The sequence below is a fragment of the Xyrauchen texanus genome, chromosome 42 (genome assembly GCF_025860055.1).
Source record: "Xyrauchen texanus isolate HMW12.3.18 chromosome 42, RBS_HiC_50CHRs, whole genome shotgun sequence".
Classification (NCBI taxonomy): domain Eukaryota; kingdom Metazoa; phylum Chordata; class Actinopteri; order Cypriniformes; family Catostomidae; genus Xyrauchen; species Xyrauchen texanus.
The window spans coordinates 31,261,661-31,288,473 of NC_068317.1; the positions used below are offsets into that span (position 1 = coordinate 31,261,661).

Genomic DNA, 26,813 nt, shown 5'->3' on the forward strand with positions numbered 1-26,813 from the left:
CGCACACAGACAGACACACGCGCACACACACAGACGCGCGGACGCACAGACACGCACGCACAGAGACACACACACACAAAGACACGCACACGCGCAGACACACACACGCACACACAAACACACACAAAGACAGACAGACACACACACGCACACACAAACACACACACAAAGACAGACAGACACACACACAAAGACAGACAGACACACACACGCACACAGACACACGCGCACAGACAGACAGACACACGTGCACAGACAGACAGACACACACGCACACAGACAGACAGACACACACACGCACACAGACACACACACACAGACAGACAGACAGACACACACACAGACACACGCACACAGACAGACAGACACACACACACACACAGACAGACACACACACGCACACAGACACACACACACAGACAGACAGACACACACACACACACAGACACACACACACAGACAGACAGACAGACACACACACAGACACACGCACACAGACAGACAGACACACACACACACACAGACAGACACACACACGCACACAGACACACACACACAGACAGACAGACACACACACACGCACACAGACACACGCACACAGACAGACAGACACACACACGCACACAGACAGACAGACACACACACACACGCACACAGACACACGCACACAGAGAGACAGACACACACACGCACACAGAGAGACAGACACACACACACGCACACAGACACACGCACACAGAGAGACAGACACACACACGCACACAGAGAGACAGACACACACACACGCACACAGACACACGCACGCACACAGACACACACACACACACAGACAGACAGACACACGTGCACAATGCATACAGACACGCACACAGACACACACACGCACACAGACAGACACACGCGCACACACACGCACGCACACAGACACACACACAGACGCGCGCGCGCGTGCACACACAGACGCGCGGACGCACACAGACACGCACGCACAGACACGCGCACACGCACACACATGCACACGCACATACACACACATATGCACAGAGACACACACAGAGATACATTCACACACACACACTCTCTCACACACACAGACAGACACACACACACACGCAGGCACACACAGATACACACACACACACACACACAGACAGACACAGACAGACAGACAGACACAGACAGACAGACAGCCACAGACACACACAGACAGACACACAGACAGAGACACACACATACACAGACAGACACACAGACAGACACACACACACACACACAGACACACACAGACAGACAGACAGAGACACAGACACACACACACATACACAGACAGACAGAGACACACACACACACACACACACACACACACAGACAGACAGAGACACACGCACACACACAGATACACACACAGACACACTTGAGGTTAGTAAATGGATAGCTAGTGTCATTTGTAGTCATTTAAAAATAATAAATACATAAATTGAATCTTGAAGAGTCATTTTGTCTGGACAAATAGTGTGAGCTGAAGGGTAATGGCGTACATGACCCGAGAGGGATCTGTCACTCATGCAGGAGAATTGAGTAGCGTTCACTCAAGCAGTCAGTGACTCCTTCAGTAGCAGCACAGATATCCTACAGCACTCACTGCCAAACACAAACAACTGCTTCTAATAATAACTCAATTATGAGCTCTGTGTGTGATGAATGACTTTAGCTCTGACGTCATTTAGAAGAAGTGTTTTACCCACCGTCCCAAACACGACATTTACAGTAACAATCTGGAGCTGCGCCGAGTTTAATTAAAAAGACAAACTTCACAAAGGATCTTTGGAATAAATAGCTTAATTTATTAAAAAGCAACAATGTGCGGCCAGAACACCATCAGAGTTGAACGTGCGCTGTGAACACTTGCTCGTGGAACTTCTGTTCTCTTAAAGAGACAGTACCAATTTAGCACTTGTTATAAATATAAACTCAACGTACGTCACACAAGTGCTTATGAACAAACATGTTATAAAATGTAGCAATGTAGTAAGTGTAATAAATGTGTAAATACATCAAGATTTAATAGACACAATCATACATTGTGAAATATTTAACATTTCGAAAACACTAAATATGACCTCATTTAACTCTTGAACCTATGCAAGGGTTTAAATAATAAAAAATTATATTCTGCATAGACGTTTTGATATAGTAGCGATTAAATTATCATTTTTATAACTATTTCATAATTTTCTTATATTGTATGAAATCATATACAGTATATATATATATATATTAGGGCTGAAACAATTAGGTGACATTATCGACAATAAAAAAAGTCAACGCTCATCACCGGCAACGGAGATGCTCATCACCGGCGGGGAGACGCTCATCACCGGCAACGGAGACGCTCATCACCGCAATGGAGACGCTCATCACCGGCGCGGAGACGTTCATCACCGCAATGGAGACGCTCATCACCGGCGCGGAGACGTTCATCACCGGCAATGGAGACGTTCATCACCGGCAATGGAGACGTTCATCACCGGCGGGGAGACGCTCATCTCCGGGGAGAGACGCTGATCTCCGGGGGGAGACGCTCATCACCGGCGCGGAGACTGTACTCACCGCCGCGGATACGCTCATCACCGGCGCGGAGACGCTCATCTCCGGCAATGGAGACGCTCATCTCCGGCAACGGAGACGCTCATCACCGGCAACGGAGACGCTCATCTCCGGCAACGGAGACGCTCATCTCCGGCAGCGGAGACGCTCATCACCGGCAACGGAGACGCTCATCACCGGCAATGGAGACGCTCATCACCGGCAACGGAGACGCTCATCACCGGCAACGGAGACGCTCATCACTGGCGTTTAGAGCATTTATATTGAATATAAGTATATTTTATCTTTACTGCACTCGCAGAAGTATGAACATGTGAAAAATACACTTACATATACATTAAAGATACGGTCTCTTAAAGTGTAAATATCTCATGTTACTTCTCAAGTAAACGTTTCTTAGACAATGTAAATGGAAAACAAGACAAAAACACTTGAAATTTGTAATTCATTTAACAATAAAAATTCAAGTATTTTTTAAAGTAAAAGAAAAGCATCTGTGATAAAATGGTCAACTCTGAAGTACCCTCAAGTAGTTCTTTTCAATAGGAATTATTTTCATTTGAGACTCTTACCAGCGCAAAATTATTTGCACAAGTTGACAAATGTTGCCCCATAACTATTGCCCCGGTCTCTACACTGTCTGTCTAACCTTTCCTCGTTGACTTTAAACACTTATTTTATTAGCGCTAATCAAATACCTGATTGACAGCTGTCAGCTGGGGTCTGAATTATACAATAACAGGAAGTGTGTTTATAATGTCAGCGCCGGGCTGCTTGCTGATGAAGATGCATGTTCTGCTTAATAATGAGCATCGGCAGAAAGATCTGCGTGCACAGATTTCATTAACATTCAACCCAACTGGGACAGCAGCAGCAATTAAACGCTCGACCGTTCCTGTACAGAATATTGCCCCAATTCAACCACGAGCAGAACACAGAGATGAATGTTTTGCCTCTTTTAGAAACACCGGCCAAATCTCTGTTTCCCCGCAGATGGATTCTGCTTTAATATTCCCAGAGAACACAGGAATGTGAAACCGCCGGCAGACGTTAAATGAGCTTCAAACTTTGAGCATTAAACACACACAGAGGTTTAAAGAACACACGATATCTAAAGGTCATAATTACACACTTCTGTGTGATATGTGTGTGAAATCATTAGAGTAGTGCAGCAACTAGCGATTACTTTAATAATCGATTAATCTAGCGACTATAGCGATTATTCGGCGATTAGCGTGGTTACTTGCCTCAATACAATGGCGGAGGATGAGTCTCCATTGCCTCCACTTCTGAGACCGTCAAACTTTTTTTCAAACAAATTTGATATATTATAAATCATTGAGAAAGTTTTGGTGCATATCCAGTAAAAGGGGGCTGCTTTTTTATTGAGTTGATAAGAATTTTATGTAATTTACGCTAGTCTTTAAACTCTAAACAAGTTTCAAAATTTCAGAAAACAACTCACGTCATTGGTTGAACAAATAGCCCTGCCCCCAACTCATGCCATTGGTTGAGAAAATAGTCCCTCCCCTGACTTATGGCATTGGTTGAACAAATAGCCCATCCCCCAAGTCATGCCATTGGTTGAGCAAATAGCCCCTCCCCAACTCATGCCATTGGTTGAGCAAATAGCCCCTCCCCTGACTTATGCCATTGGTTGAACAAATAGCCCTGCCCCCAACTCATGCCATTGGATGAGAAAATAGTCCCTCCCCTGACTTATGCCATTGGTTGAACAAATAGCCCATCCCCCAAGTCATGCCATTGGTTGAGCAAATAGCCCCTCCCCAACTCATGCCATTGGTTGAGCAAATAGCCCCTCCCCTGACTTATGCCATTGGTTGAACAAATAGCCCCTCCCCAAGTCATGCCATTGGTTGAACAAATAGCCCCTCCCCCAACTCTTGCCATTGGTTGAGCAAATAGCCCCTGCCCCAACTCATGCCATTGGTTGAGCAAATAGCCCCGCCCCCAACTCATGCCATTGGTTGAGCAAATAGCCCCGCCCCCAACTCATGCCATTGGTTGAGCAAATAGCCCAGCCCCCAACTCATACCATTGGTTGAGCAAATTGTCCCGCCCCCCAACTCACGTCATTGGCTGAAAAAATAGTCCCACCCCAACTCACGCCATTGGTTGAGCAAATAGCCCCGCCCCCAACTCATGCCATTGGTTGAGCAAATAGCCCAGCCCCCCCAACTCATACCATTGGTTGAGCAAATTGTCCCGCCCCCCAACTCACGTCATTGGCTGAAAAAATAGTCCCACCCCAACTCACATCATTGGGTGAACAAATAGTCCCGCCCCCAACTCACACCATTGGTGACCGAAAGTCACACCCCCAACTCATGCCATTGATTGAGAAAATAGCCCCGCCCCCAACTCATGCCATTGGTTGAGCAAATAGCCCCGCCCCCAACTCATGCTATTGGTTGAGCAAATAGCCCGCCCCCAACTCATGCCATTGGTTGAGCAAATAGCCCCGCCCCCCAACTCATGCCATTGGTTGAGCAAATTTTCCCGCCCCCAACTCACGTCATTGGCTGGAAAAATAGTCCCACCCCAACTCACGCCATTGGTTGAACAAATAGTCCCGCCCCCAACTCACACCATTGGTGACCAAAAGTCACACCCCCAACTCATGCCATTGGTGACCGAAAAGTCCCGCCCCCAACTCACACCATTGGTGACCGAAAAGTCCCGCCCCCAACTCACACCATTGGTGACCGAAAGTCACACCCCCAACTCATGGCATTGGTTGAACAATAGTCCCAACCCAGTTTTCAAGAAAATGTATCTGCGCATGTTTTAGTTGTCTCTGCACACGCAGCTGGGATTAGTGTTACAGACTTCAGCTTTAAGGGACATTAATATTGACCATTCAAAACCTGCACATGCAGAATCTGACCATCTGTCAATCCCAAACATCTACACATCCTCTGCACCTGCAATGTTTATTACATTTGACCATTCTTTCTGTCACCGATCAGACTGCAGTACTCTCCTCTCCATCGACACATCTGAACATATTTACATTGATTCCACAGAAGTCAAGACTACATCCGGGGCAGCTGATGATCAGTGTCTCACGCATCTCAACAACCCCAAAGATTATTCAGAAGAACTTTAAGAACTAACTGAACTCTAAAGCACGCAGGACACAACACGTTCTCTGCCGTACAGGTGGAAGTGATATCATAATATCATTAGTATAGCATCTTACCTCCTCTACGCTCCAGTGGGCGACACGACTGGCCTGAACGCCCGCCACACCCGGCAGCAGTTTACAGTGCTGCTCCCAACACAGCGGCAGGTCACGAGACGGGAGAGCCGACAGAAACACCGACTGATGCAGAGCCTGCTGGAGACTGTCCGTGTTACTCTCTGAAACACAAACACACACACACACAAACACACACACACACACACACACACACATACACACACACATCAGAAAGGAAGAGCTGTGGATGCCGTGGAGAATAGCGTGAAGCCTCCACACTCGCTACGTCTCCACGGTAACGCGCTCGACAAGTCACGTGATCAGATGCGCGGATTGACGGTCTCAGACGCGGAGGCAACTGAGATTCGTCCTCCGCCAGCCGGATTGAGGCGAGTCACTACACCACCACGAGGACTCAGAGCGCATCGGGAATTGGCCGTTACAAATTGAGGAGAAACAAACTCTCATAATTAACATCATCGGATCTAAACGAACTCATCTCACTGACGGCCAGAAGACACCCATTTTTAAGTCATGACTTTAATCGCGTGATTCATTTCAAATGCACGATGAGGACTTTAAGATGTTACGCTTTATTTTCTGTAAAGCTGCTTTGAAGAACAGGAAATATCGTTACTGATATCACGAATGAATGTTTTTGCTAGTGCAAACCAACTGCTAGAAGAAACCGGAAATAATGTACTCTGAAACACACACACACACACACACACACACACACATACACACTCACACTCACTCACACACTCACTCATTCATATACACACACACACACTCACATAAACACACACACACACACACACACACACACACACTCACTCACTCACTCATATACACACACACACACTCACATAAACACACACACACACACACACACTCACTCACTCATATACACAAACACACTCACACACTCTCTCTCACTCACTCATATACACAAACACACACTCACTCACTCATATACACACTCACTCACTCACTCACTTATATACACAAACACACACTCACTCACTCATATACACACACCATGCTGGGAGACTCAGCGTTGCGGTGTTAATAACGCCCCTGATGGTGTGGCAGAAAGCTGAACTCTCTCACTCTACGTATGATCTGACCGCAGGAGTCAAAGACGAGACTCGATAGCTGCCAAACTGATGACACGCCACACGCTCACAGCGATGACAATCTGCTCTGCTGCTGACAGCACAGGACCGTTTGGTGAGATGAAGAGCGCTTGTGATGGAGTGGAGAGTCCTGTGACGCATGTACATGCATGTACGTTTGGAAACATCCTTCACTTATTCAACAGCATCACATTATGAAATCTGTACAAGTGACGAGACACGTGAACGAATATCCACACTGCCACCTGTGTCCCGTTGCACAAGCGGTTGCCAAGGCGATTGTCACAGTGCATCGTCGTCTGAGCAACCGTTTACAATCTGTGTCACATGACCAGGTGAGATCTGAAGACGAGGACGCAAGCGGACAAAGTGTCACAGGAAATTACAGTCTCACAGTCTCCGAGTCACCGTAGGACACGAGAGCATCTCAAAACACAGGACACGTGATCTGTGAGTTGCATCTCTCATTAGATGACACGAGAATGATCCCAGATAACGAGTGAACGCCACTTGACCAATCGAGTATTACAGAGAGCACAGTAATAATCTTCATTATCATTGTTGAGGAATATTTCACTTAAAGGAGCCACGCTACTGATTTAAAGATGGTTCATGTAAATGAATTGGTAAAAATTATTCACTGAATCACTTCATTTTTGTGAATTGATTCGTTTGGATGGTTCATGTAAATGAATTGGTAAAAATGATTAACCGAATCATTTCATTTTTGTGAATTGATTCGTTTGGATGGTTCATGTAAATGAATTGGTAAAAATGATTCACCGAATCACTTCATTTTTGTGAATTGATTCGTTTGGATGGTTCATGTAAATGAATTGGTTAAAAATGATTCACCGAATCATTTCATTTTTGTGAATTGATTCGTTTGGATGGTTCATGTAAATGAATTGGTAAAAATGATTCACCGAATCACTTTTTATTTGTGAATTGATTTGTTCGGATGGTTCATGCAAATTAATTGGTTAAAAATGATTCACTGAATCAATTCATTTTTGTGAATTGATTCATTCAGATGGTTCATGTAAATGAATTGGTAAAAATGATTCACTGAATCACTTCATTTTTGTGAATTGATTTGTTCGGATGGTTCAAGTAAATTAATTGGTTAAAAATGATTCACCGAAACACTTCATTTTTGTGAATTGATTCATTCGGATGGTTCATGTAAATGAATTGGTTAAAAATGATTCACTGAATCACTTCATTTTTGTGAATTGATTCGTTCGGATGGTTCATGTAAATGAATTGGTTAAAAATTATACACCAAATCATTTAATTTTCGTGAATCGATTCGTTCGGATGGTTCATGTAAATGAATTGGTTAAAAATGATTCACTGAATCACTTCATTTTTGTGAAATGATTTGTTCGGATAATGTAAATGAATTGGTTAAAAATGATTCACTGAATCATTTAATTTTCGTGAATCGATTCGTTCGGACTTGTTCCAATGATTCATGTAAATTAATTGGTTAAAACTGATTCACTGAATCAAGTAGCACTGGGGAGTCAAATTCATTTTTGTGAATTGATTCGTTCGGATGGTTCATGTAACTGAATTGGTTTGGAGCGATTTGGAGTGACATCACTCCCCCCAAAAAGTTAAGCTATATCTAGGGAAGATAAATAGTTAGTGTTTCTTTTAACGGCACAAACTGGCACAAATCGGGCACAAACGAACGACATTGGTTTGGTTTTGCAAAACTCACTTGTGCACTGAAGCGAGAGAGCTGGTGTTGGGCAGGGGCAGGGCCAATGAAGTAGTGACCAATCACAAGAGCTGGAATAACTGATGCCGGACCCCTCAAAACGGATCATAGCACATATTTGATGGTGATCTAATAACACAGAATTCAGTGTAAGTCATAATGAATCTATTTTCCCGCTACATCTGAATTCCACCTTCATCGTTATCTTAATGAATGACCTGTATCAGGTCAGCAGCATTTAAGAGTAGGCAGCTCTAACACCAAGGTGACACGACAGCTGATGGCCACTAGTTAGTGAAGCACACACACCCTCAGATGGAAAGGTCTAGAACGGTGGGGCACAGCAGTTAGCCAGCACGACCTCCAGGGTTACCATGACAACAGAGATATTACAGGATGAGGCAGCACGGGTGAGCATTACAGGAGATGTCGTTTTACAAAGATCTCACCAGACGTGCTGGTGCAAAATATGTGTGCCATTTCCAAACGAGGAAAGACGACTGGGACCGTAAATGAAACGCAGCGTGAGGAAGATCTTCAGAGCTGACAAGATCAACCCTCCTCAGATAACCTCAGATACACACCAAGAGAAGCGTGCTCTGTTCCAAACCCTAGTGAGCTAACTACTGTCTACATAGGCAGCAAGTCTGCCCTACACAGATACAGCGTCTCACATGAAACATGTTAATGCTCATATAATGACACAGTATGTGGTAAACTTTACAATAACTACATGGTACATACATTGCATTTGCATAGCATTAGTTCATCCTTAATTAATCATTAATTAATGCTCATTCCAATACATCAATAAAAAAATCATTCAGTGACCGGCAGTTCTGCGGATAGAAATGTCTCACGAATATCATGGCATAGTTTTGGCGGCACGAGGGGGACCTACACCATATTAGGCAGGTGCTTTTAATGTTGTGACTGAACGGTGTAAATGTAAATACAAGAATAGACTATATACAAATCGTATGTTATTCAATGTAAGAACAAAGAGTTATAAATAAGCATCTGGGTATCTCAGTGAGTTCAAATGAGTGACTCCAGCCATGTCTCCTTAGCAACCAAATTGGCCTGGTTGCTAGGGAGGGTAGAGTCACATGGGGTATCCAAATTGGCCCGGTTGCTAGGGAGGGTAGAGTCACATGGGGTAACCAAATTGGCCCGGTTGCTAGGGAGGGTAGAGTCACATGGGGTAACCAAATTGGCCTGGTTGCTAGGGAGGGTAGAGTCACATGGGGTAACCAAATGGGCCCGGTTGCTAGGGAGGGTAGAGTCACATGGGGTAACCAAATTGGCCGGTTGCTAGGGAGGGTAGAGTCACATGGGGTAACCAAATTGGCCCGGTTGCTAGGGAGGGTAGAGTCACATGGGGTAACGGAATTGGCCCGGTTGCTAGGGAGGGTAGAGTCACATGGGGTAACCAAACTGGCCTGGTTGCTAGGGAGGGTAGAGTCACATGGGGTAACGGAATTGGCCCGGTTGCTAGGGAGGGTAGAGTCACATGGGGTAGCAGAATTGGCCCGGTTGCTAGGGAGGGTAGAGTCACATGGGGTAACCAAACTGGCCCGGTTGCTAGGGAGGGTAGAGTCACATGGGGTAGCGGAATTGGCCCGGTTGCTAGGGAGGGTAGAGTCACATGGGGTAACCTCCTCGTGGTCACTATAATGTGGTTTTAAGCTCTCAGTGGAGCGTGTGGTGAGTTGTGCGTGGATGCTGCGGAGAATAGCGTGAAGCCTCCACACATGCTACGTCTCCATGGTAGCGTGCTCAACAAGTCACATGATAAGATGCGCTGGATTGACAGTCTCAGACATGGAGGCAACTGAGATTCATCCTCCGCCACCCGGATTGAGGCGAGTCACTACTCCACCACGAGGACTCAGAGCGCATTGGGAATTGGGCGTTCCAGATTGAGAGAAAAGGGGTGAGAGAGAGAGAAATAATTAATTTAAAATAAACTACTGCTTTAGAAGTCGTCTGCCATCTTGGATTATTTGTGTTTTGGGAGAGTGCTGGATAACAAGCTCATCATCTTTACTCAAAGTACAATTATCACGTATAAACATGACTGCAACAGTATCCTGCCCCAAAACAAACTGCACCGTCTGCTAGCGCTCCGACACATCAACTGAATTGAAGATCCCAAACTGATGATCAATGAAGTTTAAACAGCTCAAGTAGTAATCTACAAGCTCATTTCATGTCACATCTGTCACATGTGTGGCGTTTGCTTGGGCTCATGAGTTATTGACACTAGCTGGCAGTGGCGGTTCTAGGATTTTTCTGTAACGGGGCCATTAAGGGGCCACATGTTACATTCAGGGGCCAAGTAGAGGGTACATTCAAGCACACAAAATAATTCATTCAGTACGGTGCAAATACACTTTGGCAGTCATTCCTTTTTCAAATGCTCTAATAAAAAAAAAGTGACTGAAGTTCTTAATGATTTTTTTTTTTCAATTATTTATACTGTTCATAAAGGCCCACTCCTGTATTCCCTGTACACACGACTGTGTGGCAACACATAGCTCCAATGCCATCATTAAGTTTGCTGACGATACGACGGTGGTAGGTCTGATCACTGACAATGATGAAAGATTTGATATGTAAATTGTGTTGTGTAAGTATGTTGTTTATTGTAATTGGTATATGTCTCGTCACTGTCATGACTGCTGTGTTGCTCTGAACTGCACACAAGAATTTCACCTACTGTTGCACTTGTGTACATGTGTGACAATAAAGTGATTTGATTTGAACATGCCATCTGACAACTATAAATTTAGTTCTGTTTAAGAAATAAAATAATAAAATGCAATCCATACAACATTAATCATGTTAACCTAGAAAGGGTAACAATGACAGCTAAAGTTGAACTGTATACGTTACTTGACATCAGCATGCATTCTTCTGAAAATTAGGTTAATATGAGCAGTTATTGCTAACTTTTCTGGTACTAGCTGCTAGCAGAAACATTCATTTTGGCGTCATTATTTTCAGACCCTCAGCAAGCAGTACATTTCTCCTCGTTGCAATTTCAATGAATACCATTTAATACATTGCATTGTGTCTATCATCTGGCTTTGCCTACATCATGTTTTCTCTGACCTGGTGAAGAGGGGTTTGGGCTACCCTGGTCCTCAGCTGCCTGCTGGTTGATTCTGTCCTCTCCTTGCTTAAACCCTCACTTTCAGTGGTATCATCGGTTAATTTGGTAAAAACCTCTGAATGGCTCCCTGTGTCTGTCGCTTTTTATTCATGCTCACTATATCTGCCAAACACGATAGTTAACATTATCACAAAGGTATAATTACATACAAGGTGGTTAGTGCATGCAAAAACTCTAAAGTTAGCATCACAGGCGTTTGATAAAGTTAACTATAGAATCTTTGCTAGCGCTATCTTAGCAAAAACATGTTAACATTGCTAACAAGTTTAGTGGCTTACAAGTTTATTGGTTTACTTCGACAGTGCTTCTTCCACAACTTAGTTAACAAACCTAAAATAAGTAAGAGCAGCAGCTAAATATCCTTTCATATTTTAATGACAACCAACACGAGGATTTGAGACTCACCAAGAATTGTCTTCAAATTGGATAACTGTTAGATGGATTCTTTCTCCCGCATACTATGGCAAGCCGTTTTAACTTTTATTCATTTCCAGGATATGAATTCTTGATATCAACAATTCAATTTTCACTAGTTAAAATGATAATTATTGATATCAGAAATACATTTTCAGATATCAAAAATTAACATTTTTACTAGTAGCAATTCAATTGTTGATATCAAGAATTGATTGAGTAGTATAGTGATGATGAAGTTCAGCAGTGATTGAGTAGTATAGTGATGATGAAGTTCAGCAGTGATTGAGTAGTATAGTGATGGAGTTCAGCAGTGATTGAGTAGTATAGTGATGAAGAAGTTCAGCAGTGATTGAGTAGTATAGTGATGAAGAAGTTCAGCAGTGATTGAGTAGTATAGTGATGAAGAAGTTCAGCAGTGATTGAGTAGTATAGTGATGATGATGTTCAGCAGTGATTGAGTAGTATAGTGATGATGTTCAGCAGTTATTGAGTAGTATAGTGATGATGAAGTTCAGCAGTGATTGAGTAGTATAGTGATGATGAAGTTCAGCAGTGATTGAGTAGTATAGTGATGGAGTTCAGCAGTGATTGAGTAGTATAGTGATGAAGTTCAGCAGTGATTGAGTAGTATAGTGATGATGAAGTTCAGCAGTGATTGAGTAGTATAGTGATGGAGTTCAGCAGTGATTGAGTAGTATAGTGATGAAGAAGTTCAGCAGTGATTGAGTAGTATAGTGATGAAGAAGTTCAGCAGTGATTGAGTAGTATAGTGATGAAGAAGTTCAGCAGTGATTGAGTAGTATAGTGATGAAGAAGTTCAGCAGTGATTGAGTAGTATAGTGATGATGATGTTCAGCAGTGATTGAGTAGTATAGTGATGAAGAAGTTCAGCAGTGATTGAGTAGTATAGTGATGAAGAAGTTCAGCAGTGATTGAGTAGTATAGTGATGAAGAAGTTCAGCAGTGATTGAGTAGTATAGTGATGATGATGTTCAGCAGTGATTGAGTAGTATAGTGATGATGAAGTTCAGCAGTGATTGAGTAGTATAGTGATGATGAAGTTCAGCAGTGATTGAGTAGTATAGTGATGGAGTTCAGCAGTGATTGAGTAGTATAGTGATGAAGAAGTTCAGCAGTGATTGAGTAGTATAGTGATGAAGAAGTTCAGCAGTGATTGAGTAGTATAGTGATGAAGAAGTTCAGCAGTGATTGAGTAGTATAGTGATGATGATGTTCAGCAGTGATTGAGTAGTATAGTGATGATGTTCAGCAGTTATTGAGTAGTATAGTGATGATGAAGTTCAGCAGTGATTGAGTAGTATAGTGATGATGAAGTTCAGCAGTGATTGAGTAGTATAGTGATGGAGTTCAGCAGTGATTGAGTAGTATAGTGATGAAGTTCAGCAGTGATTGAGTAGTATAGTGATGATGAAGTTCAGCAGTGATTGAGTAGTATAGTGATGGAGTTCAGCAGTGATTGAGTAGTATAGTGATGAAGAAGTTCAGCAGTGATTGAGTAGTATAGTGATGAAGAAGTTCAGCAGTGATTGAGTAGTATAGTGATGAAGAAGTTCAGCAGTGATTGAGTAGTATAGTGATGAAGAAGTTCAGCAGTGATTGAGTAGTATAGTGATGATGATGTTCAGCAGTGATTGAGTAGTATAGTGATGATGTTCAGCAGTTATTGAGTAGTATAGTGATGATGATGTTCAGCGGTGATTGAGTAGTATAGTGATGATGAAGTTCAGCGGTGATTGAGTAGTATAGTGATGAAGTTCAGCGGTGATTGAGTAGTATAGTGATGATGAAGTTCAGCAGTGATTGAGTAGTATAGTGATGATGATGTTCAGCGGTGATTGAGTAGTATAGTGATGATGAAGTTCAGCGGTGATTGAGTAGTATAGTGATGATGAAGTTCAGCAGTGATTGAGTAGTATAGTGATGATGATGTTCAGCAGTGATTGAGTAGTATAGTGATGATGATGTTCAGCAGTGATTGAGTAGTATAGTGATGATGATGTTCAGCAGTGATTGAGTAGTATAGTGATGAAGTTCAGCAGTGATTGAGTAGTATAGTGATGATGAAGTTCAGCAGTGATTGAGTAGTATAGTGATGATGAAGTTCAGCAGTGATTGAGTAGTATAGTGATGATGATGTTCAGCAGTGATTGAGTAGTATAGTGATGATGATGTTCAGCAGTGATTGAGTAGTATAGTGATGATGATGTTCAGCAGTGATTGAGTAGTATAGTGATGAAGAAGTTCAGCAGTGATTGAGTAGTATAGTGATGAAGAAGTTCAGCAGTGATTGAGTAGTATAGTGATGAAGAAGTTCAGCAGTGATTGAGTAGTATAGTGATGATGAAGTTCAGCAGTGATTGAGTAGTATAGTGATGATGATGTTCAGCAGTGATTGAGTAGTATAGTGATGATGAAGTTCAGCAGTGATTGAGTAGTATAGTGATGATGATGTTCAGCAGTGATTGAGTAGTATAGTGATGAAGTTCAGCAGTGATTGAGTAGTATAGTGATGATGATGATGTTCAGCAGTGATTGAGTAGTATAGTGATGAAGAAGTTCAGCAGTGATTGAGTAGTATAGTGATGATGTTCAGCAGTGATTGAGTAGTATAGTGATGATGATGTTCAGCAGTGATTGAGTAGTATAGTGATGATGATGATGTTCAGCAGTGATTGAGTAGTATAGTGATGATGATGATGTTCAGCAGTGATTGAGTAGTATAGTGATGAAGAAGTTCAGCAGTGATTGAGTAGTATAGTGATGATGTTCAGCAGTGATTGAGTAGTATAGTGATGATGATGTTCAGCAGTGATTGAGTAGTATAGTGATGAAGTTCAGCAGTGATTGAGTAGTATAGTGATGAAGTTCAGCAGTGATTGAGTAGTATAGTGATGATGAAGTTCAGCAGTGATTGAGTAGTATAGTGATGATGAAGTTCAGCAGTGATTGAGTAGTATAGTGATGATGAAGTTCAGCAGTGATTGAGTAGTATAGTGATGATGAAGTTCAGCAGTGATTGAGTAGTATAGTGATGATGAAGTTCAGCAGTGATTGAGTAGTATAGTGATGATGAAGTTCAGCAGTGATTGAGTAGTATAGTGATGATGATGTTCAGCAGTGATTGAGTAGTATAGTGATGATGATGTTCAGCAGTGATTGAGTAGTATAGTGATGATGTTCAGCAGTGATTGAGTAGTATAGTGATGATGTTCAGCAGTTATTGAGTAGTATAGTGATGATTTTCAGCAGTGATTGAGTAGTATAGTGATGATGATGTTCAGCAGTGATTTAGTATAGTGATGATGATGTTCAGCAGTGATTGAGTAGTATAGTGATGATGATGTTCAGCAGTGATTGAGTAGTATAGTGATGATGTTCAGCGGTGATTGAGTAGTATAGTGATGAAGTTCAGCGGTGATTGAGTAGTATAGTGATGAAGTTCAGCGGTGATTGAGTAGTATAGTGATGATGATGTTCAGCAGTGATTGAGTAGTATAGTGATGAAGTTCAGCGGTGATTGAGTAGTATAGTGATGATGATGTTCAGCAGTGATTGAGTAGTATAGTGATGATGATGTTCAGCAGTGATTGAGTAGTATAGTGATGATGAAGTTCAGCAGTGATTGAGTAGTATAGTGATGATGATGTTCAGCAGTGATTGAGTAGTATAGTGATGATGATGTTCAGCAGTGATTGAGTAGTATAGTGATGATGAAGTTCAGCAGTGATTGAGTAGTATAGTGATGAAGTTCAGCAGTGATTGAGTAGTATAGTGATGATGATGTTCAGCAGTGATTGAGTAGTATAGTGATGATGATGTTCAGCAGTGATTGAGTAGTATAGTGATGAAGAAGTTCAGCAGTGATTGAGTAGTATAGTGATGATGATGTTCAGCAGTGATTGAGTAGTATAGTGATGATGTTCAGCAGTGATTGAGTAGTATAGTGATGAAGTTCAGCGGTGATTGAGTAGTATAGTGATGATGATGTTCAGCAGTGATTGAGTAGTATAGTGATGAAGTTCAGCGGTGATTGAGTAGTATAGTGATGATGTTCAGCAGTGATTGAGTAGTATAGTGATGAAGTTCAGCGGTGATTGAGTAGTATAGTGATGATGTTCAGCAGTGATTGAGTAGTATAGTGATGAAGTTCAGCAGTGATTGAGTAGTATAGTGATGATGTTCAGCAGTGATTGAGTAGTATAGTGATGATGAAGTTCAGCGGTGATTGAGTAGTATAGTGATGATGTTCAGCGGTGATTGAGTAGTATAGTGATGATGTTCAGCAGTGATTGAGTAGTATAGTGATGAAGTTCAGCGGTGATTGAGTAGTATAGTGATGATGTTCAGCAGTGATTGAGTAGTTTTACTGAATTTTTAAGATTCATCACATTTTCATGACCTGCTGTTTTTAAGTTTCAGATTTTCAAGGCTGTGTCAGAGATTTGTCTCTGTATATAATAATAAGTATCTCTTCTGTTTGGCCAACATTACTCCAGCTCCAGACAAACTAATGCAGAAACACAGATGATGTTTGTGCGGCTTTATTCACCTGCAGCAGAGAAAAGAACACGCCAGAAGCAGCTCAAAACTGCAGGTGTGCTGAAAGAGCTGAATCACTTCAACGCCTCTGCTGGAAGAAAATCCCAGCATAATCTTGCGGCATTCTAAAAATAAAACATTTCATAGCATTTCTCAAAGAGTTCAGGGCTGTAGATGAGACTCTGTAGATGCATTTGTAATTTAAAGGAGTTCAGCATGTGTCGATGCAAAAGTGATTTTCAGAGCGAGTCAGAACTCGACTGCTTTCAGGTAATCAGCATCGTTAATTCAACAGAGATGAATCGCTTATGAATGATGAATTTCTGCTTTCAGCGCAGGATAATTCACCAGCAGACACAAAAGTCTATACAATGACACATGCAGCATTACATCAGTGAAGAAAAGTCCTGTGTCTGTTCTGAATAACATACTAGAATTCAACTTGTACTATATCTGCAGTCTATAGTATGTATACTGTGCACAGTACGTGCATTTTCTACAAGCCAACTACATGTAAATATCACATAGCATGCAATAGTTTTCTATTTACCACACAGCCAGAGTGTATTACAATCACATGCAGGTTATGAACTATACATACATTTCTATATTTAAATATCACAAGTTAAAATGTTATTCTACTAGTCGAAATTCCAATTTCACAAAAGTGTTGTTAATATCGCACATGCACACGCAGACACACTCGCACATGCACACGCACACGCGGACACACACGCACATGCACACGCAGACACACTCGCACATGCACACGCAGACACACTCGCACATGCACACGCGGACACACTCGCACATGCGGACACACTCGCACATGCACACGCGGACACACTCGCACATGCACACGCGGACACACACGCACATGCACACGCGGACACACACGCACATGCACACGCGGACACACTCGCACATGCACACGCGGACACACTCGCACATGCACACGCGGACACACACGCAGACACACTCGCACACGCAGACACACTCGCAGACACACTCGCACATGCACACGCGGACACACTCGCACATGCACACGCGGACACACTCGCACATGCACACGCGGACACACTCGCACATGCACACGCGGACACACTCGCACACGCGGACACACTCGCACACGCGGACACACACGCACACGCAGACACACTCGCACACGCGGACACACTCGCACACGCGGACACACTCGCACATGCACACGCGGACACACTCGCACATGCACACGCGGACACACACGCACATGCACACGCAGACACTCGCACATGCGCACGCGGACACACTCGCACACGTGCACACGGACACACGCACACACTCACACACGGACACACTCACACACATGGACACACTCACACACATGGACACACTCACACACATGGACACACTCACGGACACAGTCGCACACGCTCACACGGACACACACACACGCACACACGGACAAATGCTCACACACGCACACACTCACAGGGACACACTCACACGCACACATGGACACACTCACACGCACACACTGACACACACACATGCACACACGGACACGCACACACTCACACGGACACACTCACACATGCACACACTCACACAAGCACACACACAAACGCACACACGGACACACTCACACACGCACACACGGACACACTCACACACGCACACACACACACACTTGCACAGTGTGTCAGTGTGTTGTTACAGTGTGTTGTTACAGTGTGTTGTTACAGTGTGTTGTTACAGTGTGTTGTTACAGTGTGTCAGTGTGTTGTTACAGTGTGTCAGTGTGTTGTTACAGTGTGTTGTTACAGTGTCAGTGTGTTGTTACAGTGTGTTGTTACAGTGTCAGTGTGTTGTTACAGTGTCAGTGTGTTGTTACAGTGTGTCAGTGTGTTGTTACAGTGTGTCAGTGTGTTGTTACAGTGTGTTGTGTCAGTGTGTTGTTACAGTGTGTCAGTGTGTTGTTACAGTGTGTCAGTGTGTTGTTACAGTGTGTCAGTGTGTTGTTACAGTGTGTCAGTGTGTTGTTACAGTGTGTCAGTGTGTTGTTACAGTGTGTTGTTACAGTGTGTCAGTGTGTTGTTACAGTGTCAGGTTCCTCTGGCTTCAATCGTTTAAGTTTCATTTGCTTTACTGCCGATTACACAGCAATGTTTGGGAGTCTCAGCATTCCCTGAACATCTATGAAGAACAGATTTCCTCAGAGAGAGAGAGAGTGTAGCACAATCATGTGACTGTGTTGTATATTAAACAGCTGCACAAGATGTTCATTTACAGTACAGTGATGTTTAGTGCAGGTGACGGCAGATCGAGTTGTTTAAAGCTTTAGTTTGAGTTGCTTTATGTAAAGACACGGGCAGTTCATTGGAGTGGAGTTAATGTGAGTGTGTGAATGTGTGAATGTGAGTGTGTGTGTGAGTATGTGTGTGTGCAAGTACATGAGTGTGTGTGTGTGTGTGCATGAGTGTGCGTAAGTGTGAGTATGTGAATGTGAGTGTGTTTGTGAGTATGTGTGTGTGTGTGCGTGTGCGTGCGTGCGTAAGTGTGAGTGTGTGTAAGTATGTGTGTGTGCAAGTGTGTGCGTGTGCGTAAGTGTGAGTGTGTGAATGTGTGTGTGAGTGTGTGCACGTGTATGAGTGTGCATGGATGCGTGTGTGTGCATGTGAAGGTGAAGGTGTGTGTGTGTGTGCGTGCGTGTAAGTGTGAGTGTGTGAGTGGATGGACAGTGGACAGTGGCCACTGGGGGCTGTTCACTCCATACGTGTGTCATATCAGAGGTTGTATCACAATAAGCAACACTGTCTGTTTGACTCCGCACATATAAACCTGTGACATCACTTCAGGACAGACAGTGTCCCGCTGAACAACAAAATACCCCATGAGACGGAAATGAAGAGTTGTTTTAGTTCATGTCTGTTTATCTTTGAGGTCATCTATGAGCTATTTACATGACTGTCACTTTGAGAAGCATTAACATATTGATGACATCGTCTTGTCTCAAAAGCACAAATGATATGTTATTAATGCCCAGAGCGTAAAGATGAAGCGCTTGACTGCTCAGGTAAAGGTTCAAGCAGACATTCATTCATGAAGTGCATTTGCGGTGTTTTACCTGCTGGGTAACCGGCCTCTCTTGGTGAGGGGTGACAGCGGGTTTTGTCCCTGAGTGGATGGTTGTTCTTGATGTTCCCTCTTCAACATCGGGGGCTGACCGCGCAGACGAGGGGCCCCGTCATACCCCGCTAACACCCCCCTGAGAGAGACAAAATCAATGAAACTCCATATCCAAACAGATTATGCTACTTGACAGCATCACAGCGGACAGTTGTTTAAGTTGTTTACCTGCTATAATGCTTGGATATGTTTTCTGATAGGGTTGTTGAAGCTTATATTGCTTGTCAAGCGGTTACGAATCGATCATTACCGCTGCGTTTACCGTTCACGATGTATCTACCTTGTCCAGTGGTTTATAAACGTGCTTAATTTAGTTTTAAGGTCTCATATAATAGATTTACATGCATCAAAGCTCAAAAAACACTTTAATTTACTCATCAATTAACCTTTAGAACATACTCTGCTCTGATTGGTCCATTCTAAAGCGTTCATTCTAAACTCCTCCTTTCAGAGCGCATACTCTGCTCTGATTGGTCAGTTCACACCATATATATACACATATATACATCCAATGAGCGCATTTCGCCAGCATTGTTTTGGATGTTCGGTAAGTAAAATATATACGTCATAAAATCTGTCGTGACTTTTCCCTGATGCCTTTGGTTTTGTATCAATAGTTTCGGTTTTATATATGCCAATGTCAACGCTAAATTAACCAGGACAAAATGTATCATTTTCATTTTAGGTCCGGACCAAGAGAACCAAACTACAAGTGTGAACGCACCCTCAAAGACTATAAAATGTCCTGTGGTGCAACCATCAAGTAAAAGCCATTAAAATAGATTTCTTGCAGCTTGAATACATAACAGTGAACCAAGTGCGCCTTCTCTTAAAATATAAAATATAGTGTTTTTAAATCTTCACACACAGTCTTGCAGGTCGAGATCGGTCACATGACAACAACATTTCTGACTACGTTGGTTACACCACATGACTTTTCAATCATTTCAAAACTCAATAGATTCACTGCGGATTAATTTTAAGAAACAATAATAAAATATCATTCTGCATTGCTCGTGTCAACGTTTCATTTTTTCATGAATTTCAGCTTTTGAGGAAACCTATCCGTGACAGTTTCGACATTAAGCCCCAGAATAAATATCAAAATGACTTCGATCTCTGTAACTGAAAACACGTTCCTCATAGAAGAGGCGCATTCAAGACATTGTTTTGTGTGAATTGCATTTGGGTTTAATTATTTTGGATTTCCTCCCCTTTTTCTCTGCAATTTGGAACGCCCAATACCCAATGTGCTCTAAGTCCTTGTGGTGGCGAATCTCAGCGTTACCATGGAGACGTAGCGCGTGTGGAGGCTTCACGCTTCACTGGCTGGAGTCACTCACCACACGCCCCACCGAGAACGAGAACCACATTATAGTGACCACAAGGAGGTTACCCCATGTGACTCTACCCTCCCTAGCAACCGGGCCAATTTGGTTGCTAAGGAGACCTGACTGGAGTCACTCAGCACGTCCTGGATTCAAACTCACGACTCCAGGTGTGTGTCAGTGTCAATATTTGCTGAGATACCCAGAACCTGGTAAAATTAAGTATCACATCACACCCTGGAAACAATGTGCATTTTAAAAAGCGATCATACCCATCATGTGCATTTGAGTTTTATGAAAATGATAATAATTGCACTTAACATCTCAGTGTTATTAAACGGCCTGTTCTCTTCATCCTTCTCCTCTTCCTCATCTGGAGACACGCGTTTGGTCTTCTGCACAAATTGAACAGGGATGAATGTGATCTGCTTCTCTCCTCCGAGACGGTCTGGCAGAATCACGTCCTTCTTCATGTTCATGTCAGAGTACGGGCAACCAAAGGCACTGACAGAGAGAGAGATGATTGACAGGAGGCACTGCGATGACCTCAAAGGAGTTGCATAATTGACGATAATGTGCAAAATAACAAACATGTATCAAATTGTAACAGCAGTACCGCCGTTCACTATAAGCGGACTACGCACCATCTTACCCCCAGATTAGTGACCAAATCAGTCACTAATGAGGTTTCATGTCAGTTAGGATGCTGCCTAAGAAGGGAGCTGCCTTTGTAGGCAGCTCAGTATGTTTTAGAACAGAGCTGATGCTTATAAAAGAGCAAAATGCTTGACTCTGGAAAACCCCTGGAGGATCGGAAGACCATCGGCTGTTTCGGTGTTCATTAAATCTGTGGTGAATTATGGGATGGACAGAGCAGAGGAGAAATGAGGGGATCAGAAATAGACCAAGAGACTAAATTTACTGTGACCATCAACTGACGTCCAGACACAAATCAAAATGAACTTCAGCACATGGTCACGTGATGTTTGTGTGTTGGAGAACTTCCATTTAAATGGATCGAAACATCTGATTAGGAACTGCCGAATCAAACGTTACTTTATTACTGGTGTTCTTCATGTCTAACTTCTTTAACTAACATTTCTGTAAGGGATGGCATATAAAATACCTTAAGCACACAATTATTCACATTGAGCTCACATTTCAATATCATTTATTCGTATTATTTATGTACTGAAGGAGAGACTCGAGCAAAGATATCAGAGACACGACGGTGCAGTACTCCTTTCAACTGAGCCAGTAAACAACCACCTAGCAACCACAGAGAACACCCTGGCAACCATACAGAAATCACCCTGAACACCCTAGCAACCACCTACAAATTTCCCAGACCACCCTAGCAACCAAACAGTATACCTTAGCAACCACCTAGAAATCACCAAGAACACCCTAGCAACAACCTAGAAATAACCTGGAACTCCATAGCAACCACCAATAAATCACCTAGAACCACCAAGCAACCACACAAAACACACAAGCAACAACCTAGAAATCACCACAAACACCCTAGCAACCACACAGAACACACTAGTAAACACCTAGAAATCCCCCAGAACACCCTAGCATCCAGCAAGAAATTACCCAGAACACCTAGCAACCACTTACAAATTTCCCAGACCACCCTAGCAACCAAACAGAATACCTTAGCAACCACCTAGAAATCACCAAGAACACCCTAGCAACCACCCAGAAATAACCTGGAACCACCAAGCAACCACACAAAACACACAAGCAACAACCTAGTAATCCCCCAGAACACCCTAGCAACAACCTAGTAATCCCCCAGAACACCCTAGCAACAACCTAGTAATCCCCCAGAACACCCTAGCAACAACATAGAAATCACCCAGAACACCCTAGCAACCACACAATACACCCAAGCATCTACCTCGAAATCACCACAACACCTTAGCAACAACCTAGAAATCCCCTAGAACACCCTAGCAACCAAACAGAACAACCTAGCAACCACCAAATGGCTGCAGAAAAATCAGAGAGCACAACTCTGAGTTTCTCACCCCACACTATATAATGCATAATGATTCAGCTCGTCTATAATGAAGCTTAAATTATGAAACAAGGCAAAGAAGATTATGAAGTGTTTAATATGCAAATGATATGATGTTTTTATTAAGGTGCATTTCTGTTCATGTAGCTCTTGCTCATTGTAATATTGTAGCTTTAGGGCGTCTCATTAAAACAGCTTTTGAGTGTCAAACTCCTTTCAGCTCTAGAGGATGTTTATTAAAGTGAGACACAACTTCACTAAACGGTTTAAAAGTTGCACACAAACCTGTCCGACAGATTGCAATGTGCCGCTGGAGCTCTACTTGCATAGCTAGTGTTGAGCTAACGGTATGTAAATGCATGCAAATAAGATGTTAATTAGATTTCCAATTTTGTTTCCAAGCAGAGAGGATTTGGCTGAAGAGTAGCTTAAAAACGGTCTCTCGCTCAGTGTCATCAAAAGTGGCTTTCTAAGAAACGACTGTGTCCTTTCATGAAGGACGGGTGATATATGAACGCGGCGTGCACGCTTGATTAGCATGATTATATGCTGGGAAAGGCGAGCTATGGGAACAGCATCGGGATATGAGGGGGAGATCACCAAGTCAAGGGTCCATGTTTGTGCTTCATATTCTGTGGGTCACTGAGGTCACGGTCAATTCCACAACCTGCTGAGATCGTTTAGTGCTCGTTTGGTGCTCGTTTGGTGCTCGTTTGGTGCTCGTTTGGTGCCCGTTTGGTGCCCGTTTGGAGCTCGCTTGGTGCCCGTTTAGAGCTCGCTTGGTGCCCGTTTAGAGCTCGCTTGGTGCCCGTTTGGTGCTCGCTTGGCGCTCGTTTGGTGCTCGCTTGGCGCTCGCTTGGTGCCCGTTTAGAGCTTGTTTGGTGCTCGTTTGGTGCTCGTGTAGAGCTCGTTTAGTTCTCGTCTGTGAGCGGACGGCAGTGATTGTAAAACACAGCAGCACTAAACTGCTCAAACAGACCCTGTGAACAGTTTCTGTTAAAAGCCTGATCAGATGTAAAGCTTTGAGACAGCTGCGAGTTAAACTGAAGAATTGATGATTTGCTCAAGCCACGACCCTCATCAGGGACAGAGATTTTTGGCAGGTGGCGCAGGTGTCTCATCGGACGTGTCTCATCTCTGAACTGCATCCAACACACTGGAGAAAAATCCTTACCTTGCAGAAAGATTTTAGTTAAAAAAACGTCACCATTTACTCACCCTCATGTCGTTTACATTCACCATTTAAAAACCTGCATGCCTTTCTACAGTGGAACACAAAAGCAGAAGTTAGGCAGAATGTTCACGCTGCTCTTTTCCATAATGGGGACTAGGGCTGTTGAAATAGTGGTGATTATGACGATTAATTGTCTGTTTTAGGGCTTTCATGGTAATGATGATTAATTGTCATCTTTAGTCATAGATGTATGTGCGCTTTATAAAGCTTAAGAAGTCATTTATTCATACATATTACATATTTTATTACATTGTATTAAATTACATTAGTATGCAACAGTAAAATATGTTATGAAAGACCTCTGAGATTCTGTTTCTCTTCATTCCATCATCTCTCGCGCCATTGGTTAAGGAACGTTTTTGGGGGCGGGTCTTAGCGGGTGGCTCTAAACAAACAGTAATTGTTATAGTGCCACAATTGTTATTATCCTTTAGATCAATTGCAACAAAAACTACATAAAAACATTTTCATTCACTGCAATAAAAAAAACTAAAGTACTTCTTTATAACTCCAAAACTAACCAAAATAAAATAAATTTTCCTAAATTAGTCAATAGCAAAATTAAGACACTTATCTGACCAAAATCGCAATTTGTTTTTGTTCTGATATTATTAAGTGGGAAAGAGGAAAAATTATTGTATAGAAAAAAAAAAAGTTGCAATACATTTTTACACTTTTCTCCCTAATTTGGAACGCAGATTTCCCAATGCGCTCTAATGGTGCGTTCACATACAACGCAAAGAAAATTCCCATCGCATTGCTCGCGCGAGTTTGACCGCTGGATTATAAATGTGTATTTAAACTGGCGTTCGCGCGAGTAACGCGAACCCGCGAGTATTCCCCCTTCTCTTCCGGAAAAGGACAGGAGGCGTGGCTTCTACGACTTGGTTCATAGTAAAGTTCAACCAATAGCTGGAATCAAGCAGTCGCGCATATTTTCAGAACTTACGAGGTCGTCTGACTTCCTCGCTCACTTTCCTCCAAGCGATGTCTTTATTCGTCCGGTCTCTGTACATGTGTGACATGTGTCGTACAACTCCGTGTGTCCACACACCGCTACAACAATCTTTCGTCCATTTTTTCAGATTTCTTCTGCTACTACATCAGTACGTCAGTGACATCCGGACAATCTCAATGCTGATAGGCTTTCGCGACAATGCGTCATGCGGATTTTCCGCTAGAGTTGAAAAAGTTTAACCCGTGCGAATACGTGAATCGATTTTGCGTGTTTGAGTTGCGTCATCCGCTTCATTTGCGCCGCCATTTCATCTATTCCCATCTTTGTATTGACTTTGTATGTAATCACGCCGTTGTAAGTCTTCGCGTTCAATGTGAACGCACCATAAGACTTCGCGTTGGCGTAGTGACTCAATCCAGGTTGCGGAGGATGAAACCAAGTTGCCTCCGCGTCTGAGACCGTCAATCCGCGCATCTTATCACGTGACTTGTTGAGTGCGTTACCGCGGAGACGTAGCGCGTGTGGAGGCTTCACGCTATTCTCCGCGGCATCCACGCACAACTCGCCACACGCCCCACCGAGAGTGAGAACCACATTATAGTGACCACGAGGAGGTTACCCCATGTGACTCTACCCTCCCTAGCAACCGGGCCAATTTGGTTGCTAAGGAGACCTGGCTGGAGTCACTCACCACACGCCCCACCGAGAGTGAGAACCACATTATAGTGACCATGATTAGGTTACCCCACGTGACTCTACCCTCCCTAGCAACCGGGAGAATTTGGTTGCTAAGGAGACCTGGCTGGAGTCACTCACCACGCCCTGGATTCAAACTCATGACTCAAGGTGTGATAGTCAGCGTCAATACTCGCTGAGATCCACAGAACCCCTCACACATTCACTTTAAAATGAGCAGCACATACAGACTGTACATTTATTTCATTAAATCGCACCCTTTTATGGTTTAATAATCACACTGGGCCATACAAATAAGGCAAATTCCGTGACATTTCATGTTTTGTAGTTAATTACATCGTGGGTCAGACCTGAGATTGTTTATCAGTAAACTAAATGGGTGTTTTTATGTTTAGTTCCTCACCCTGAGGTGCCGTGAGCGGCCGCCCGTGATCCTGACACCAGCCCACCGGGTGAATATGAGGACTTGTCGCATCACACCTAAGAAGAACACAAAAACAAATGCTTAAATGAATGACTGACAGGTGAGAGGCAGAATGTGTTTGTCTGG

The 26,813-nt window shown here is 43.2% G+C and overlaps 1 pseudogene; it reads right to left on the reverse strand.

Moving 5' to 3' along the window:
* LOC127635043 (uncharacterized) overlaps positions 1-26,813 on the reverse strand; it is a 39,599-nt pseudogene that overhangs the window by 2,137 nt on the left and 10,649 nt on the right.